This window comes from Meriones unguiculatus, chromosome 5 (assembly GCF_030254825.1).
Source record: "Meriones unguiculatus strain TT.TT164.6M chromosome 5, Bangor_MerUng_6.1, whole genome shotgun sequence".
Lineage (NCBI taxonomy): Eukaryota > Metazoa > Chordata > Mammalia > Rodentia > Muridae > Meriones > Meriones unguiculatus.
The window spans coordinates 46114291-46121018 of NC_083353.1; the positions used below are offsets into that span (position 1 = coordinate 46114291).

A 6728-nucleotide genomic window follows, 5' to 3' on the forward strand; every position below is an offset into this window, starting at 1 on the left:
AGCCAGTTTTGATTATGGTGTTTTAGTGCAGCAACGGAAACAGAATGGGGAAATAATCAAAACTTTTGAAACTTTTCCTATACCTGACAAGATGAAAAAACAAAAACCAGGCAATGCCCCCAAAAAACTCAAAATGAGGCAGTGGTAGGGAATCATTTCTATAATACATGATAATTTTAATGCACAGGAAACTTGAAGCAGCAAGGGAGCCCACCTATAGGTACATAATCCAGCCATGACTGACAATGAGGGAGTTTGGCCCTCAGGAAAACTTAAGTACTGAGGGTGTATTGGGCTGGGTCCACAAATATTCCTAAAGGCAATAGTGTTTGGTACCAATGTTGCTGTTACTGTTTGTGGTGAATAATTTCTCTTGCCTTTCTTCTCAGATGTTTACTCTAGTTCCTTGTCTCATACAATGAGAAGAATCAAGACCTTTTATGGAGTTGTTGACACATTATACATTTTTCTCTGAGGTAGGCTTTGGGATCTCCTTCAACATTATTCTCTTCCTTTTCCACCTTTTTGAGTTCCTTCTTGAACGCAGGCTCCGGATCATTGACCCACTCATCAGTCTTTTGGCCCTCATCCACCTTGGGATGCTAACAGTCATTGGGCTCGCAGCTGCTGACATTCTTGCATCTCAGAATATGTGGAATGACATCAAGTGTAACTCCCTGCTCCACTTGTACAGTCTTTTGAGGGGCCTCTCTCTTTGTGCCACCTGCCTGCTGAGCATCCTTCAGGCCATCATCCTCAGCCCCAGAAGCTCCTGTCTGGCAAAGTTCAAACCTAAATCCCCACAGCAGAGCCTGTGCCCTCTTCTCGTGCTTTGGGCCTTCTACATGTCCTGTGGTGCTCAGTTCTCCTTCTCGTATGTTACTAAGTACAATGTAACCTCACATGGTCTCATATTTGTCACAGAATCTTGCATTATTTTACCTATGGAGTATAGCAGCAGACCCTTATTTTCCATACTGAGGATATTTCGAGATGTGTTCTTTCTAGGTCTCATGGCCCTCTGCAGTGGGTACATGGTGGCTCTCTTGTGCAGACACAAGAAACAGGCTCAGCACTTTCACAGAACCAGCCTTTCTGCAAAAGTGTCCCCAGTGCAAAGGGCCACCAGGACCATCCTGCTGCTCATGAACTTCTTCATCCTGATGTACTGTTTGGACTGCATTATATCTGCCTCCAGACTGATGCAGGATAGTGACCCAGTCCGCCACAGTATCCACATGATGGTCTCCAATGGCTACGCCACTGTCAGCCCCTTGCTGTTCTTTGGCACTGAGAAACGAATTGTTGTCTTCTTACAATCCTTAGTGGGGAGGACAACAAATGCTTACCTAGTGAGGGAAAGACGAGTTCACTCAAGAGCCAACTGACAGATGCTCACTGACAGATGGTGAATCCCAGCCTAGTGTTCATGCTCTTCCAGATAAGTGAACAAATTACTCCTGCTTTGTTAAACTGCTTCCATTGAAATGTGTGTTACAGCACCTGTAGATATTTGAGCCAAATGTCTTCATGCGCATTTCTGCTTGGTGTCAGCAGGGGACACCTGTTACACTTCACAGATTAGGTTGCTCCGTGCAATAAGCAAAACTGTATAGCACTTTTTAATAAGCCTTAACACTTTGCATTTTACCTAATTAAATATGGATGCATTATCACAAAATCGCATATCATTCATCAACAGTTCTTTCATAGTTATGGAAAAATAATTGATTCAAAGTCTCAGATGCTTGCTTGTTTATATTAACAACACTTAACCACAGCCACGATGGAAATAACTCTCTGTCCATAAGCAGATGAATGTACCAACCACATGTGGCCTTTATATATCATGGACTATTACTCAGCTTAAACAGGAAGGAAAGCCACCTGTAGGTGTAGGTCCACCACAGAGGAATACATACTTCCAGTGACATGTCAGTCACAAAATGACAAGCTTCTGTATATCTAGGGGTGGAACTGAGAGTACTGTACTGTAATTTTTCAAGAAAGGAAAATGCAATGGTGTTTGCCAGGGGTTAAGGAATGGCACAGTGGAGAATTCTTAATTGATGTAGAATGACCATTCAGAACAAGAAGAAAATACAGTAATCTTCTGAAAGCAAATGAAAGGCTGGAGGGGTGGAGGGGGTCTGGGCTGGGTAGAGGTGAGGTAACAGTGCTTTCTGCACAAGCATGAAGACTGAATTTGAATCTTCAACAGCTATGTAAAAGCCATGGAGGGTGTGAGTTCTTGTAGCACCCAGCACTGAGGGGGCAGAGACAAGTAAGATCCTAGAGCTCATTGACCAGATACCCCAGCCAGAATGATAAGGTTCAGATTGATTAGGTTCATTTGCCATGCAAGCATGAGGACCTTAGCTTGAGTGCAGAGAACCCACATAAAGCCAGACAGGGTAGTACCTGTCTGTACTCAGTGCTCCTATGTTGAGATGGAAGCAGAGATAGGAGAATACCTAGAAGCTTGCAGGCCAACTAACCTGAAGTACACAGCAGAGAACAACACAAGCAACTTCATTGCTTATTCGATCAAGATTGCTTAATATGGCTTCAAGGAATTAAACCAGGCTTGTAGGAGGGGCCACAACAAGACTGGGGCTGTGACAATTTTATGAAGAGCAATCAGACTTTTCATACCTTTGTCAGAAACAGATATAATGGCCATTGCCAGGTTCAACACAGTGGTCGTTGCCAGGATCCACTGACATTTGCAAGCACTAGAGGGTACACAAGGGTTATGTCTAAGAGTAATTGTCCTGTCGAGTTTCCATGTTTCCTTCACTACTAAAGAAACATGCAGAGAAATGTTGTTGTTACTAAAAACAAAATCCCAAGCATTCAATAATTACCGATAAAGACTTATGATCCAGATGCTGGGGTGAAAGCTTGCTAGCTCAGAGAGGCAGAGAAAGACCTTCCTGTTCAGCTGATCTTCCTACTCAGCTCACGTCCCAGAAGGAAGCCCCTTCTTCTCCACACTGTCTTAAATTCCCTTCAACTCAATGCCCCTCTTTCTTGTTAACTTCCTGTCAGCTGGTTTCTTCCTCCACCTCTTGACCTGGGGTTAACTTTACTTAATCCTGTGTACAGAAAGCTCTTGGATTAAAGGTGTGTGTGAGGGCTGAGCCACACCAAACAAGAAACATTTTGCACTCTCACAATAGGATCAAATATCCTGCATCAGAGAAACACAAAACTGCCCAACACTTCAGCTGCCTGCAGGAGTGTTTCAGTCTATCAGGAACAAAAGGTGCTTAGTGTCCCAGGAGCCATGAACCCTAACTTAAGAACCCCTATGCCCATCAAGGCAGCCAGGCCAGGCCAACTAAATGATTCCCTGCAAAGATCCTGTCCCACAGAGAGTGAAATGTAAGATCTGACACCTGAGCTTCACCTTTTACCTCCACATACAAGTCCTCATACACACACACACATACACAGATGATGAAATGTATAAATAAGGTGGGTGATGACAGAGGAAGACAGTTAACAATCATTTCTGGCCTCCACATATACACACTTGTACATGTACATACATACATATGTATTGACCCACACAAATGTGTAACTATACCACACTCATCACACTCAAAGAAAATTTAAATGCCAGTATAAGGAGCCTAACTCTTTGCAGAACTCTCTGACTCAGGGAACTGAGAAGATAGATACAAAGGAGCCTGGCTGTCTTTTACCAGGAAGGAAGTGCCCCAGATAACACAAGGACAACCAAGGAGTGGAGAGTGAGGATGAGGGACCCCTGAAGAGCCAGCGCTGGAGAGTGAGCATCATCAGCAGGCTGAACTGGCAGTACAGAATGAACATGTCACTCCACAGTGACAGAGAGAATGACCGCACACAGTAAGTGAGGGAGAGGAGGAAATCTTCCTGAGGAAGAATTTAATGGTTGTGCACAGGTGATGCCTCTCGGGGGTGTGAAGCTCGAAAGCTTGTGGCTTCCATTTTTGGTGTTGGACAGGCATTGTGACTGGCTTCCAAACAAAAAAGCAGGAAGAGGGAGAAGGTGCAACCATGGAGGATGAACCAGGCAAAGACAACCTTGTCCAAGGGATGACCACAAAGATGGCATGTGGCCCTCACATAATCCCTCCTTGGTTCTCTTGGGGTGGGGTGGAAAGACAACCTCTGGGTGTCCCACAGGTGGTCTGTGCGCTGGACTCAGTACAGCAGGATCCCACATGAGTGTGTAAGGCCACTGCAACCACAGCTCCCCCTTCCTCTCTCCTTCCTCCACACACACACACACCTCAGCTCAGGCTCCCAGGCTCCCTGCAGGGGGATGCTGGAATAGGGAGAAAATGCATCAGGTTGGGATGAGCAAGTGAACTGGGGAGAGTGAAAGGTCCTGGCCCCCTTTCCCTGCGGCACTGGGCTTTGAGCTATTAAAAATCACTGCTTTTTACAAGTTTTACTGCTCTAGGTTCTTGTGAATTCTTGAAGGAGGCTGTTAAAGGGGGGGGGGAGTGTTCCTTCATAGTACTTACTGGACTCTGCCTGGATATTCTGAGCAGAAGGGAACTCAGTCAAACAACTTGTGTGGACACCAGCTATAACATATCTGTGTGTGTTGTTTCTGTGCATTTGTGAACTTACTGGGTGTCCTCTGCAGCTACTAACTTCCAGGCTGAGAGTTCTGAGTGGGAAACTGTATCTGATTCACCCTAAGATCCAGAACCACCTGAGATCAGACTGACTGCAGACTTAATCTGACTTGGCAGATTGGTGCTAGTCCAGGCTAGTCTCCCATTTGCAACTTCTGTTTTGGTCCAGGAAGGAGGCATTTCCCACCTCCCATCCTGCTCCCCCACTAAGACCAATTGAGTGTGACATCATCAGGCAAAACAAGCTATCACCACCTCAGGACTATGCTTGGCTTGGTGCTTTGTCGCCACCTGCAGGAAGTGGGAGAAAAGGCCAACTCAGTCCCAGGGCAGCACTAACAGTCCAGGGCAGCAATAGTCAAGCCCCAAACTCCCGCAGGCTCACTGGACCCCTCCCCCTGGGTCTCTATTTGGGCTCTAACACAGATTATCTCTGTGGTCTTGGCAAAGTTATTTGCTTCTCTTTTCCCGCTCATCTGTAAACCGGAAGGACATGGCTCTCACTTCTTTAGGTGGCTGTGAAGGCTGAGGTGTTGTCTCATGCTGCCACATTAGGGTTACCTGTGCCTCTGCAAAGTGAGGTCTTGAGATCCACTGCTGCCTCGTGGGGCAATCCTTATCTAAAAAATCCTGTTCAAGGCTCTTCTTGTTGTCAGGTCCCCTGGATAGGTTGTCGTTTCCCACTTGTATTTGGTGGTGGGCTTGTAGCAAAACACATATTGGGGGAGGGGAGGTATTCCTGAAATACCTAGAGCTGCTGGGAGCCCTGAGTTGTGTAAATGAATGGATGAAGAAGAGATACACTACCCCACAGGTCAGTGTCAGGGAAATCACAGGACTTGAGGAAGAGTGATTACAGGACCTCCTTGATGGAGACAGGAGTAGAGACTAGAGGTTGTAAAACGTCCGGAAGATTCATTATGTCTCTTTTGGAAGCTGCACTCTGCAGTTCCCTTTCAGGTGCTCAAGTTTCTCCCTGTGCTCTCCCAAGTGTATGCTGCTCTCTTGTGCCACCATGTGGCATGAGCAGGAATGGCACGAAGACCGGACAGGCTTCATTGTTTAGGATTAAAGGTGTATATTAAGAGTGTGTCTGTATTCCAGCCAGATGGATTAAGAGTGTGTACTAGGAAGAACAAGATGGCAGTGCCAGGAGAACACTGCCTCTGAGGAGCAGGACAACATTTTCCATACATTGATCAAGAGACCGAACTTTGGGCCCTAAAACAACAGTGATTGTGTTTCCCAGGTTGGAGGAAAACTCCACAGCATGTGAATCAGTCAGGTCCACTCTCAGGTCACCCAGCCAGAACCTGAAAGAGATCTCAGGTCATGCAGGCACTAGGTCTCCAGACCAGAGCCACACTCCTGCACGTCCTGATCACCTTCCCAGGCTGAACGGGGGGCACAATAACACCAGAGATTGAGAGTCCCACTCTCGAGAAAAACCCACAGGGATGGAAGGAAACAGGGCTGGCCACAGGTAACCCAGTATTTCCCTGGAAAAGTTCTCACAGAATGGTGGGTGTGTGCCCCAGCACTGAACTGGGCTGCAGCCAAGAGCACAGAGACTGGCTGCGTGCCCTGTGTCATAGACAGAGCGTGAGACTCAGGGCAACAGAAACTGGGAGTCCCTGTCGGGAGAAATCCTCAAAGGGAATGAAGCCAATGGGGTCAGACTTGGGCCACCCAGTATATCCCTGGAAAAGGTCCCACACACCAGCCCACCCCACAGACCTGCTGTGCACCAGCTAGCCTGCTGCTATCAGGAGAGCTATACTCACCTGACACAGTTAACCACTTGCGTACTGGGACAAAGAGCCTCAACCTCAGACCTATAGAAGCCTAGAATCCCTGAGATCAACCCCCAAATACTGCTCCAAGGGGCAACCAGTTATCCCTCACATAACTGCCCAAACCACAGGACACCCAGGTTACAGCAGCAGCTCACTAAATTTACAGCAAGAAACCCAGAAGCAGGGCAGCTGTGTCCAGGACTATTCCGGAGGAGAGGAGAGCCCCCTCGACTAACAAGGACAACAGTTACCACTCAAGTCTCTACGCCTGAGGTGAGCTGTGGCAAATCCTGAA

At 46.9% G+C, this 6728-nt stretch overlaps 1 pseudogene; it reads left to right on the forward strand.

The window, feature by feature from the left end:
* Positions 1 to 418: 418 nt before the first annotated feature.
* Positions 419 to 1388, forward strand: LOC132654132 (vomeronasal type-1 receptor 90-like; annotated as a pseudogene).
* Positions 1389 to 6728: the final 5340 nt, after the last annotated feature.